This window comes from Fukomys damarensis, unplaced genomic scaffold (genome assembly GCF_012274545.1).
Source record: "Fukomys damarensis isolate Sample0158 unplaced genomic scaffold, DMR_v1.0_HiC HiC_scaffold_29, whole genome shotgun sequence".
Taxonomy (NCBI): Eukaryota; Metazoa; Chordata; class Mammalia; order Rodentia; family Bathyergidae; genus Fukomys; species Fukomys damarensis.
In genome coordinates this window covers 12,979,361-12,993,223 of record NW_022900941.1, presented here as the reverse complement: position 1 = coordinate 12,993,223, position 13,863 = coordinate 12,979,361, and the positions used below count along the sequence as shown (strand labels likewise).

General features: G+C 36.9%; 1 protein-coding gene across 4 annotated transcripts in view; it reads left to right on the top strand.

The window, feature by feature from the left end:
• The window catches only part of Dpp10 (dipeptidyl peptidase like 10), a 1,319,241-nt gene that overhangs the window by 1,193,152 nt on the left and 112,226 nt on the right, over positions 1-13,863 (top strand). The window lies entirely within an intron of this gene.

Genomic DNA, 13,863 nt, shown 5'->3' with positions numbered 1-13,863 from the left:
AAAAAAAAGATGGATTATATAAAGGTACAAATTTCCAACAGTGAATGTCATTATATTGTATACCTTAAATGTTGCAGTAAAATTCGTCTTGAAACATTTAAAAAATAAAATTAACCTCTCTTTTGTAGAATTGTTAACAAAGTCTAAAAGCTGTGCAATAGTCTTTAAGGTTTCAAATAAGCATGCTTTCCCTAAAATATTTAACCTATCAGATGTTGTAATTTTCAAAAATAATGGTTCAGTAATGTATTTAGGAAATGCCATAAAATATCCCTGATTTGAGAGATTAACAATGAGATTAGAAAAAGTTTAGACAAGCGTAGAAGAAACACAAATGAATACAGAGTTTTTTTCTAAAAAATCAATGTTCCTTACTTATTTTATTAAAGGTGAACAAACTGTTTTCTATAGAGGACCAGATGTTAATTTTAAATTTGCAGGATAAAAAATAAAATCTAAAATTTTTATAGATGCTTATATAACAAGACTCCAAACAAGTTGCCACGAAATTTTATTGAGGTTGCTTACAAAGAAATATGATCATTAAATATAATACATCATAATACAAGTCCAAAAATGAGAAAAATGAAATTTGGTTTTTATTTCGATTAGTGAATGTTTGTAGTACGTAATAATTACTTTTGTCATGTGCAGTTAGTACAGGTACATAACGCAATTAATTCTTTTTCATCCCCTTCTCTCTTCCTCCTAATTTCAAGTAAGTGTTCCCTGTTGGTTAAGTCGATTGCCAATATTAGTCTGCAAAAATCACAGCTGATGAATATGGACAGATTGTACTTTGGCTGAGCACCATAGTTTGTTGAACCCTATTCTACACTGTGAAATTGCCTGGGGTGGGGGTTAATGCCTATTAGAACTAGTGTCTTAAAATTTTATTTCTCTAGAATGAAGAGCCAGAATGGTAAGTCTTGCTGACGTGAACCTCAAATGAGGATCTTTAAAGATCCTTCTCAAGGTTCTGATCTAAACAAACAATAGAGAAGCCTTGAGCATTTTGGAGTATACGATGGTAAGCAATAGTCACTGCAGTGCTTAAGGGAGAGACAGTGTCCAGCTATGGCAATGGAAAGAAGCGCACAGAGGAGAAACTGCAGATTGACTGAAGACGGTGGCTATGGAATGCCCCTGTGAGACAGCACAGTCGCAGGATATAGAAGGTAGAGTTGTAACGGGCCAGGATTTAGCACAAGGATGGCATCGCTGTGTCATTTTTAGGGGTAAGACAACTCCTAACCTGAGGTTGACTGATACCCACTGGGATAAGTGATGGGAGAACCATTTGATACGCTCTGTGTGGGGATGTAATCAGTAACCCTAGTGGCAAGAGCTCATCAGTACTGCAATGATAGGATCCACTGAAGCTCCGCGTTCTTCTTTATTAGTTGCTGTAGTTTGTGTCATCCTAAAAGCATGCGTTAAAACTGTTCCCAGGATGAAAAAGTTTGGCAAAATGGGGCCTAAAGATAAGTGAGGAGTAGGCCAGGAGAATGGTGTGAGTGGATTAATACCTTTATATCTGAAGTGGTTTATTGTAAAAGTGGAAGTTTAGTCCTCTTCAGTCTCCCCCAGTCTTGCCTTTCTGTCTTCTGCCATGAAGTAGTGCGGGAAGGAGTTTGTCGTCCAAGGCCAGTCCCATGATCTTAACATTCTTCACCTTCGTAACCCTAAGAATACCTTTTTATTACTTACACATTATTTCATCCTTGATATTCTGTTAAACATAATGAACTAGACGGAGAACACAGAGTACATGTAATTACAAGATAAGATATATTGCTTGCACTTTGTGAAGAAGGATTCCACACCCTAAATGAACATCTGTGGAGCTGTGGCACACATGCTGCAGCTGGCTGTATCCCTGCAAGCTCTAAAAGGCCTGCCGTCACTGCTGTGGAGTCTGCATAACTCCGAGCAAATGTTTCAGTAAATTTCCTCAACTTTCATTCGCTTCCTACTTTTTGTTTTCCTCCTCTTTTTTCTACTACTTTAAGTCTTCCACCAGGGAGACTCTTCTGAGAGCTAGTTCATGGCATGCTATCATCTCTTTTCATCTTTTTTTATCCCACTCTTAAATTATAAGCCCAGGGATGTTTGTGCACTGGTGGTGTACACGCCGATATTCCTTTGCTCATTTGGTCCTCAATCTTGTTATTCTCTCCAAGAATTATAATGCAGTTATTAGCAGAGACTGATATTGGGCTTTCAGTAAAGTCATCATGCCAGATGTGTGGACATACACTTTTCTATTTGTATTAGTCTCTTTTTTGTCTCTTGTAGCACTAAATTACTATACATATCAACCTGAGGAAGTATGATCCGCTGCCACTGGAGGCTAATGTGAAAAGCAGGCATTTTAACCGAGTACATTATTTCTTTATTGTATGTCTTAGTTATTTTCTCTTCGCTGAGGCACACAGTACCACGCACCCACAAACCCTAAGGAGGAAAGCTTTGTTTTGGCTCACTGTTTGTAGAGGTCTCAGTCCACAGTGTGCTGTGGACTTCAAGGTATGGCATTGTGGCAGAGGGTAATGGCAAAGCAGAATTACTCATGATATATCAGGAGAAAGAGAGAGAGAGAGAGAGAGAGAGAGAGAGAGAGAGAGAGAGAGAGAAGAGAGAGAGAGAGAGAGAGAGAGAGCGCCCGCGAGGGATCAAGGGAGGAGGAATGGCTATGCACCATTCTAGGCCACACCCCTAGTGAGCCACCTCCTCAGACCAGGCTTCACTTCCCAACATTGCATTTAGCGTTAAACCCATCAGTGGACTAATCCTCAAGTGAGTATCATGGCCCTATATCCAATCAGGTCCCTCAAATCCCACTTCTAAGTACATGGGGCTTTGGGAGGAATGCAGATATAAAGCCTAAAACTTTATTATTACTTGTAACATCCGGCAAGTCATAACAGAAAGGTGCTTGGCAATTTAGTTTGAGAGCTACCCTTCTGGCTTAGTTGTGACTATTATAGTGTCATTGGAATTACTGCTGTTCGGTTTCCCATTCTGTTTCTCCACTAGGAGAAAAGGGTACAGAAAGTAATTTTTCAGAGTAATACAAAAGCAAATGAAATTGTGATACAACCTTTCGAAGGCCGTTTTATTCATCTTCGTGTCTTCAAAATTGGACCGATATTTTAAAATAAGTTTTAGGTAGAACTAGTTTTCAGAACGATAGTACATTCTGAACTGTTTTCCTCACTTCTGTCCAGTTCTTCAACAGTGCTTTTGTCTGTAACCGGACGCTGCTGAGTTTCTCACACACAGCTTCGCCTTGTCGTTGCCCCTCCTCCCCTTTCCTTTCTTTACACTGCGCTTCCAATATCCGCTGCTGTAGATCTGCCTTTCTCACGCTACTTACTTTACTTAAAATAATGCTTCACCGCTTCACCCACTCTGCCCACAAGAGACGGCTGGAACTTGTAGCTCCAGCTACGAATTCTGTCTCATCTGAAGTCTCCTCTGCCCCTCCCAAATTCAGATACATTCAAACTGTCTCATACCTTTCACTCAGATTCTAGGGCCATGCTGTGCTACACTGTTCTGTAGACACAGCGTATTTTTAAAATTTGTGAGTTTACACTGTGAGTTCTTCAGTAACAGGGGCGCGTTTTAGTGACGACGGTCTCACCGGCAGGGTCCTCGTTAGGAGTGCGGTGAAACTGTAAATGAATGTGTGAACTCTCGGGCCCTCACAGCTGTATGTATACCACGACACATGCAGTTTTCTATCTTCTGTCACCTTCAACTTCCTTCCCTAGACCTTTAAGTATATTTGTACCAAATAGTAAACACACACATTTCTTAAGTATGACATTTTGCACATCACTTACTCTTACTGATGGATGAGCTAATGCCACTAGACACAAACCTAACCATTCTGCCTGAGGCACCTCTGTTTTGTGTATCAGTGTTATCTGCAAGGAAGAAGAAAATAGGGCAGATACATGCAAACATTAATCCATAGTAAGTAGACAAGATTTATTAAGCAGAAAATAACTGACGGAGGCTTAAACAATGTTCCTGGACAGTACATTTTGCTAGGAATTTCAGTCTAAAACTTTCGATATTTATTCCTTATGGAATATGGAGTAATATGGTTTTTTATTCAGTTGGACAGTGTCATAGTGAAAATACTGACAGATTCTGACTTGCAGTTGCATTTAAGGGTAGTAGTAAAAAATATACAAGGATGGATAGCAGTGAATAATTTATTGTAAACAACCCAGCATAAGTATGTAAGAAACAAAATTGTATTTTAAAAGCCTGTTATATGCTTTTAGCACTCTCAAAACATTAGAATATATAGTATCACAGTTATATATACATGATAGATAGTATAAAACTGTATCCATTTTAACAGATAGATTGACTATTGTTCAACAAATAGCTAGTTCTATGAAATTTCATAGGAGAAACATAGGAAAATATTCTAATTATATTCTGGACCCTAAATTATGCTTAAATTTAAATTATTCACATCCTCAGTTCATCATTGATGAATTGAGTTTAAGTTCATTATATCATTCACTAGAATAAATATTTTAATTCTGGACATAGAAATCTTATTACCAACCCCACTCTTCTATGGTTATATTACTGGCATCCAGGATTTTCAAAAGATATAATAAAGCAGTTTGGATATTTCTGTTTCACAATAAAGAAAAATCTGTTTTTTTCATTTGTGGCCAAAGATGCCTTGAAATTGCATGAAGGAGAATAAAGAGACCAGAGTTATGGGAAAATGTGCATGGGAGATAGCCAAGCCTGGTTCCACCCTCTGCATTTTTCAATTTGTTTTCTTATCAGCATGCCCATAACCTGGAAAGCATTAGGCATAAACCCAATGATAAAGCATATGAGAATTTCTTCCATTCTGTCTCAACTCTCCTTCATGTAAACACTTTTAAAAACTTTGGAGTCCCCATTTTAAATAAAAGAAGTTGCAACAGAAATGTAAAAGTAAATTATTTTAACCCCAGAAGCTAAATAAAGTGCATATGTGGCAAACTTTTTCTAACCTTTATGAATAAGAGGGAGAATGCAAGGTGAGAAGTAAGGAGTTAATTCAGTTCATTCCCAGAATAAATGGTGGTGGAGGACTTCCTTACCTGTGCGCCTATAAAGGTTGAATGGTACATGCCACCAGCCAGTTGAAATTCTGGGAGTAAGCAACAGGAAGGGACTCAAGTTCATTCCTTCGACAGGAAATGAACTCATTAAAAATACAACTGAAAGCTAAGAGCCGATGAGGAGGTTGGAATTCCAGGGCTGGCAAACAGATGGGAGTCATGGAAGGCCAGGCTTTCACAAATGTTCACAGAAACATGATTGGGTAATGTGGCCAAACGTGTCAAGGTACTGCAATTGGAGTCCCATCATCAGGCTTCATTTCTGAATATGCTGGAGCCTGAGGCTCTGCCAGTGCCCTGGTGAATATTTCTTCAATGGCAACTTTACGCTCTCATTCAGTCATGGGAGGACCACAATGTAGAGATGTGTGTGACCTTTTGTCTTTATGACGGAAGACTAGACTTCCCACCAGCACTCTGCTGCCTACCAGTCCTCAGATAACACAATGATCTTCAAAAAATGGAAGAAAAAGTTAGATGTTACACTCTCAAATAAGAGAAAAAGTGCACACTGTACAGCTGATGCAGATAAACGGGGGGGGTATGATCATTAACTCGCCATCTTCAAGTACTTATGCTTCTTTTCAAGATAACTGGATAAGAGTGTATGCACATATACTTCTGTACAGCCTATGGACAGTTACGGCTCATTTCAAGAAATTAAAATATTGAACATCTATGTACAGGTGCACACAATATCCGTAACATGAACTTAATTCCTGGATGAGCATGGAAAATGTTCATATCATTCCCCTTACATATGGCAAAATTGAGGACCAGAAAAGTGAAGTGATTTCACTGACCTAATATTTCTAAGAGTAATTGGAAATTCTGGGATTTTATCCAATGTGTGTCTGACAGAGATATCCTTTGGGGGGGCTGGAGGTGTAGCTGAATGGTAGAACACTTACCTAGTGTGCTCACGGTCTCACACTCAGTCACCAGCAGACACACACACAAATTAATTGTTGTACAGGGCCATGAAAAAGTGATCATTCAGGTAAAAAAGTTGTTTTAGTCAATATAGAATAGCTTTCCAAGTTCCAGGTAATTCTTTTCTATACTTTCCATCCATATTCAAAAGTAATTCAATATAGAATAGCTTTCCAAGTTCCAGGTAATTCTTTTCTATACTTTCCATCCATATTCAAAAGCTTGCTTTTATTTTATTTTTTCCATTTCAAGTTCTGTCATCAGTTATCTTGGGCAGTGACATTTTTCCATAAATTAAAGTCCTCCTCTATTGGTTTTATTTTTCCTTTTCCACTATATCTATATTCATTTGCATGTGTTTATATTGAAAAATCACATTAAATGTAAGATACTGTTATTTACCATTGTATCCCCCAGGCTTAGCATAGTACCTACTGTATAGGAGCTGAGTGAAATAAATTTGGTTTTTGATAAAAGGCTAGAAGAAGGAAATAAGGCAAGAGGGTGAAATAGTAAAGAAAAAGTGAAAAGAAGGAAATATAGGAGGTGAGAATATGGATACACCAATTGTTATATAATATCCTCAGTTATTCACAGATAAATTGCTACCTATGTAAGATTTTGTAATAATAATAAAGTTGATGGCTATTTATTTTCTGTGAGTTCTAGTTTATTTGGGTCCATCAATGTGCTTATTAGTATTGTTATTTATCAGAAATCGTCTGTTCATTGCATGGTCTTCACTTAAGCTGAATGAGTTCTGTGGACTAACACTGTTAAGAGTCAGTCTGATTTTATCTGATTTTATATTCACTGATTGGCACTTCTCACTCTCTTCTCTCTGGTATTCATTTGTTTGCTAAAAAAAGCATGGATAAAAGATCAGGCTTTGGGACTGGGAAGTGATTTAAATAATTATGAATTTGTGACAGAGGGACATATTTCATTTTTTGAAAATGCATAACATTCTGTAAAGATTTTAAGAAGTAAGAACTTTGAAAGGGCTTCTTGATATGAATAATTGCAAATGTCAAAGGATGAGAGTTCCCTGATAGTGATTCTATTTCTAGAATGTCAGATATTGATGCAAAGGTGACATGAATGATTGGAATGAGTTATTCCATATGCCAGGGATGGTCCTGTGGTGAAATGAAAGCAGTACTTTATAACCAACAGAGAGATTTATTTAAGGCCAAAATGTCAGAGGTAATCAAACTATTTAGCTTGCACTTGTAGTTTTACTTTATGCTCTCTAAATGGACACAGAATTTATCACACACTGACAAATTAAGGAGATGGTATTTTTGTAGATAAAATGGAATGAGGCATTGTAGCTTTCAGTGAAATATTGATAAAAATCATTCTAGTAATATTTTAAATGAATTTTGCATACTAATGTAATTTCCATATACCATTTTTTCTTTGCTTTCAATTTGTTTTAGCCCAACTGCAGCAAAGTAGACAGTTATCTTTGGGAACATTTCCATATATGTGGTGCCCAGAGCAAAATTAGAACTTTGTTCATACCCTGAAAGCCTGTAGTACCCCCCATTCTGCCCTTTTCTAATAACTATTTTCCTCCAGTGGTAATTACCACCCTGATATGCAAATGTAATTATTGGTCTTGCAGGTAACACAACTATGAGCATTGTTAGGATGTGCACAAGTAATTATGTAGGTATATCTGCCTCACAGATATGGAAATCTGTAAATCTACCCACCTGCTTATCCATCCATCCATTTATATACATTTCTCTTAGGTATAAAATAAATGGGGTGCGGTACTCCATTCACTGATGTGTATGCTTCGGTGAAAACTAGTGATAAAATTTATAAAGTGTTTGTAGCGGTTTACCTTCCCACTAGCAGTGCACATCACCTTTAGTTGCTCCGTGCAATGGGCAACACCCGTTACTGGCTCTGTACTTCATTTTAACCATTCTGACACTAATGTAATTTGTTTTGGGTTCATATTACTTCACTTTTCCAAAATAATCAAAGTTATATAAATCACATCAGGCTTTTTTATTCATAAGTTTTCATTTCAAGGACTTGAGTAATTCCTGAAAATGTTTCTTAAAATGAAATGTTACATACTCCTTAGCGAAGGGGCTTTTTCTTCAATTTTTAATGGAATCAGCTGCATTAGGCAAATATACCCTAAATATTTCAAAGATTTTCATTTTTTAAAAAACTGTAAATGTCTTTTAATAACTCATGATGGAATTTAAGGCAGCTTATTCTCACATCTTCCTCTCATACAAAGGCATTACATACAATATTACATGTTTTATTGCTGTGTATGTGATAAAACTTTCCTGTTTGTTAAAAAAATATTATCTGTCTCTAAGATTAGCTCTAAATCACTATACAAGCTTTATGTACCTGAATTATTTTCAGATAATATTACATTAAAACTATTTAGCAAATACTTAGTTTGCATTCCTAAAGAAATCTATAAACTGACACAATTGAAAATCAAAGTCTGCTTCTGGTACAACAAATGGGCAAGTTTTACACACATCTTGGAGCCAGGCTTGAACTGCAAAGTACAGTGAGGCTGGAATATGCTTGAGGGGCTGGGACCCAAAAGAACCCAGTGTCTGGCTATCTGAATGTTCAAGTTCTGGTTGTACAAGACAAAATGTTGGCCTGGTATTTGAAGGGTATGCAATTAAAACTGAAAAAAGCTGCGGTGACTGACTGGTGGATAAAGATTAAAAGGATCCAAATACTAGACACTAAAGCATGGGCCTCTAAAATCAAACATTTTGCAGATATGCACTATAGACACGTGCTAGGAATAATGATTTCACTTTGTCAGTGATTGCTGCTAAGAAGAATATTCGCATTATCTTTTTGCCTGTAATTGTTTATTTCCCTCATCCATTATTTAATGCAACCAGTTAATTTTCAAAATATTTCCTTAGAGTGGATCAAATCATGCACCTGCTCTTAAACAATGTAAAGCCATCAATTACTGAAAAACTATTTGGTTTAACATTCAAATTTCCCATAGTTTGGCTAAATGTGATGCCTTCTGGATGTCTAAATGTATAGCTTTTCTGGGCCACAGTGAGTGAAGAAAAATTGTCTTGAGCTGCTTATAAAATAGCTAGTATATGTATAAGTAACAAAGCTTTTTTAAATGCTTTTACTATGATATTAAAAAGCACGTGAACCCAATTTTAATAGTTAAATAAGAAATCTTATGTATCTGCTTAAGAACAACAAATGGCTGTCTTCACAGGCACACACGTATGGGTAGTTTGAACTACTGTTGCCAGTAATCACTGTTTTCTGTCCAGGTTGCAGAAGTGCACAGTGTCTGTTAGAAGTGGGTCTCTATGCTCCTTACCTCCGCAGCCCTACAGTCCTCACTGGAGCACTGTTGCAATTGAGTCCTGAAAACATTGGCAAAAATTGCAAAACAGTGCTCAATGTTTCTAGTCCGGTGGGGCCACATTATTAGCTAACCACAGCTGTAAGTCAAGCATATATGCTTTACAGTCTTTAGTTTTAGCTCGTTCTTTTTCTTCAACATAGACTTTTTTCTTCTTTCTTCCTTCCTAGTCCCATAGAATCATCCTTATTATCTGTGCTACAGCACAAATCCAGCATATATTTGAAATTCATTATGCACCACATCGTTTATCTGGACCCTGCCATTCGTACCTTAGCCCTGTAATACTCGCTTTTTCTTTGCTGGGTTGAAAAGGTTTACTTACTTACGTTTTACGTATAATTATAATCATTTTAAAGCTAAAAACTATATTTTATAAACCTTTACAACTCCAGGGATACTTAGCAAAACTCTTTCAAACAGCAAACTGCAAAGAGATGGAGAAAGGGGAGAAGTATAGGGAAGTAAAAAAGAATTAAGTTAAGTACATGTGTCAACACCCTTTGATTAATGTTATTATTACTTACTGCAAATATGTACAGTACTAATAAAAATGGAAACAACAAATTGGCTTTTACTGGCTTGAGTAATTAAATTATTGCATTTATGGAACACATGTTCTTGCAAAGAAATTATTTACCTCTAAACAGTTTTCAACTTGAGGCATTTTGAAAACTTCCTTGCCGTTGGACATATGGAAGTATGTGGAGATATTTTGGGTTGTCACAGTTTAAGGGAGGGATTGCTACTAGCATTTTGTATGTAGAAGTTGGGGTTGTCAGCTGGGTTGTCTTAGTTTCTGTTTCTTCACTGGAAAATAATACCTGACACCCACAACTTAAAGGAAGAAAGGCTTATTTGGGTATACAGTTTGTAGTAATTTCTGTCCAGAGTCCACTGGTTCCAAGGCAGGGCAGCATGGCAAGGGGGCATGGCCAGAAAGAAATAGTCTGTGAGCAGATGAAGGGGGGGGCTGTGGGGCAGGGAGAGAGGGTGAGGAACAGGGAGGGAGAGAGAGAGAAAGAGAGACAGAGAGACAGAGACAGAGAGACAGAGGCCCCCTTCCAGGCCATGGCCCCAGTGTCCCACCTCCTCCATCACACTCAGCTGGAAACTCATCAGAGGACTAATAAATGAACTGATCCATATCAAACACTCATGATCCATTCACCTTACCAAAACCCTACTTGGGAGAACATGATGCTTTGGGGGAATATAGATTATAAACCATAACTCTAGGTGTCATGATGCATGCCTGCAATCGGGAAGCTAAAGGAATAGGATCACAAATTCATCCCTAACCAGAACAAATTAGCAATTTAGTGAGACCCTGTTGCAAATTTTAAGAACACTGAGATACATCTCAGTGTGAAGAGCCTGGGTTCAATCCCCAGTACCACACACACACACACACACACACACACACACACACACACACATCTAAAATGGTGCTAAGTTTTGTACAGTTCACAGGGAAGTCCTCCATAAGAAATGATTTTCTAGTATCAATTATAGTAGTGCCAACCCTGAAAAACTGTTTTAGATTAGGAAAATAACCTCACTACCATCAGTTTAAAATATATATGCATTTTACCCATGTGCTACATTAATTTCTATACAATCTTCATTGTTTTTATTAATTTTGGTAGTTTCTTCACAAATGTATGAACTATATACACAAATAGAAATGTAACTAATCATCAGCAAAATGCAAATCAAGATGACAATGAGTAATGACCTCAAACTTGTCACATTGGCTATCAGAAACAAAAAAAGAAAAAGATTTCCTAAAAATTGTCCACTGTGGGTAAGAGTGAAACTAGTATAGGTCCAATAGAAAACAGTTGACAATTTCTCAAAAAATTAAAACTGAAATTACTTCATGTCTGTCATCTGGGATAATTTTTTAAATTACTTATTTTTTGCCAAAAAGTAAGCCATAGCAAAAGCCAGTCTAACTAGAGTTCATTCATTGAATCACTGGTTTATTTTCACTGATTGAATCAACCACAGATTTCATTGGAATTACTCTGACTTATCAAATTTTAATAATTTTTAGTATCAAATATCCATTTCTTGCCAAATTTTCACTATAAGTTGGTTGTGAGTAGAAAGAAAGTTGGTGCAGTGTCTCCTCACACAGCAACCTAAGTTGCTGAGGTATCTGACATCTGGAGCATTTGCTGGAGGTTGTGGCAAAAGGAAGAAAAGGAGAAAAATTAAAATTTGACTCTTCAAAACTCTAGCCTTTCAATGATCTACAGCATGTCTTGGCATTTGGTAAACGGACCATATTGACTAACACATGGATTAGGAGAATTTTTTGGAAAATTACATATTTCCTATCGGCATAGGTTAGCACACTGCATGTGAGTTACCTTCTTGTTTGTGTGACAAAAATACTCGTCACATGCAAGTGAAAAAGAGGAATGGTTTGTTTACCTCACAGTTCATATTTTCAAAGTGATTTAAATCTGGCTAACGTTTTGGTGGTGATATTTGGATGCATTTTAATTCCATCACAGTGCCCATATAGTACCTCAGAAAATGAAGATCTCTCACATTGTCAAGGTAGTTGTTAGAGTTGCGGTAAACCTTGGTAACTGAAGAGTGGTTCAGGGATTATCCATGTGTATCCTTATGAAGTCAGCCCATAATGTTTTTGCCTACAGATCACATGGGAATTCTCTCATAATACAGCGTTCAGGGGAATGACATTAACATTCTGCTTTCATATTGCTTATTCTTTTACATTGGAGCAGATGTCAGTTTCATATGGATTCTGAATATCAGCCAATCTGTTTTTCAAATATAAATGTAATTACTGGTCAATAGTTTTAGATAATTTATACATCTGCTGAAGTCGTGGAGGTTTTATTAATTATCTTGACTTAGGGTTCTGTCTCTCTGGAAAGCTGATAATTTAGAATGATATTACTTTGAATGAATTCATCTGGTACCTAATAATATCCGTAGTAGACTAGGTGTGGTAATATGCAGTGCAGTTGCTCATAAGTCCAGTTAGAAGGTTCAGATGCAGAAAAAGGATTTTCTCCAAGAAATACTTTCTGCAGCTATGTGAAGTAAAAGAGAATGTGGAATGCAAAATTTTAAAGCAGACACTATAGTTTGTCACATTAAAAGCATTTTTTCTCAGTTATCAGGGACTACAAAAGTCATTAAATCTAACTTGTATCTATTGTTTTATCACTGAGAGATAATTCTCAAACTTTAGATTAAATGTGATGTGGCGGTCCAGCTGTCACAACACGAACATGCCTGAGTCGGGGAGTGAGGATTGAGAAAGGAAAGAACACTCAAGCCTGAGTGGAGATGAAGAGAAGTCTGATTTATTTCACAGAAACAGCTCCTTTTATAGGTTCACATCAACAGGAAGCTTTTAAGGGCACACAACAACAGAAAACACCAAGCAATCTTTTTTATCTTTATGCAAAGACCGGATTTCCTGACTCTTACAGATAACATCAGATCTTTGGCTAACGAGCTTGCTGTTATGTCAGGGTCAAAGAATCAAAACAAGCTCAACAAACAATTTCCTTGAAAAGTAGCAAATGTTGATGCCTTAATTATACAGGAAGAAGTTATTTTCCAAATGTCAAACTCCAGTGGGCCATGACTGGGCCCCCACATATCCCCCTTTTTATTATATTTAGAGCAGGGACTTTCCCAGCTCAGCAGAAAGACTGTGCCTGTCTTAGGTGAGAAATGTCCAGAGAAATCCCTTACCCATCATCAAGCCATGAGAATTCTGATACTCATGCTCTGTCTTAGGTTGGATATTTCTCTACACTTCTCTTACCCGTCTTTGACTACCAGCCTCTGAAGGGGTTAGATCGTAGGTTGTGGAGGCTTGACATGTAATTTTTACAAGCATCATTATGAAGGGAGGTTGTCTCAAAACCATCACAGAATGAAAGGAAGTCATCATTTTTGAGAATATACAATTGGTCAATTTATAATTAAAACAGCTGTTGTTATATTCATAATCAGTTTCATAAGCAATCTCTATATTTCTTACCAATAACATATAAGGAGGATTAACACTAGACATTATCTTTTTCTTTTGTTCTTTGATTTGAGATAACACAGTATTTACGGTATTTCACATATTAAAAGTCTCTATGTTAAAAACATTTAAACGAAGGCTAGTAACTTTGACATCTGACCATAAGCATATTTCTCCCAATGCAGCAGCAAGCTTCCAAATGTTGGTTTGAGGAAAACCTGAATTTGTCCGCCAAAGTCCTGCAGACAAGTTTAAGTCCAAGTGATTAGTCCAAAAAGTTTTGAGATGTGTCATTAAATGGTCTTTCTTGAGGTATAGTAACATAGCACCTCTTCCATAAAATAGAGGAG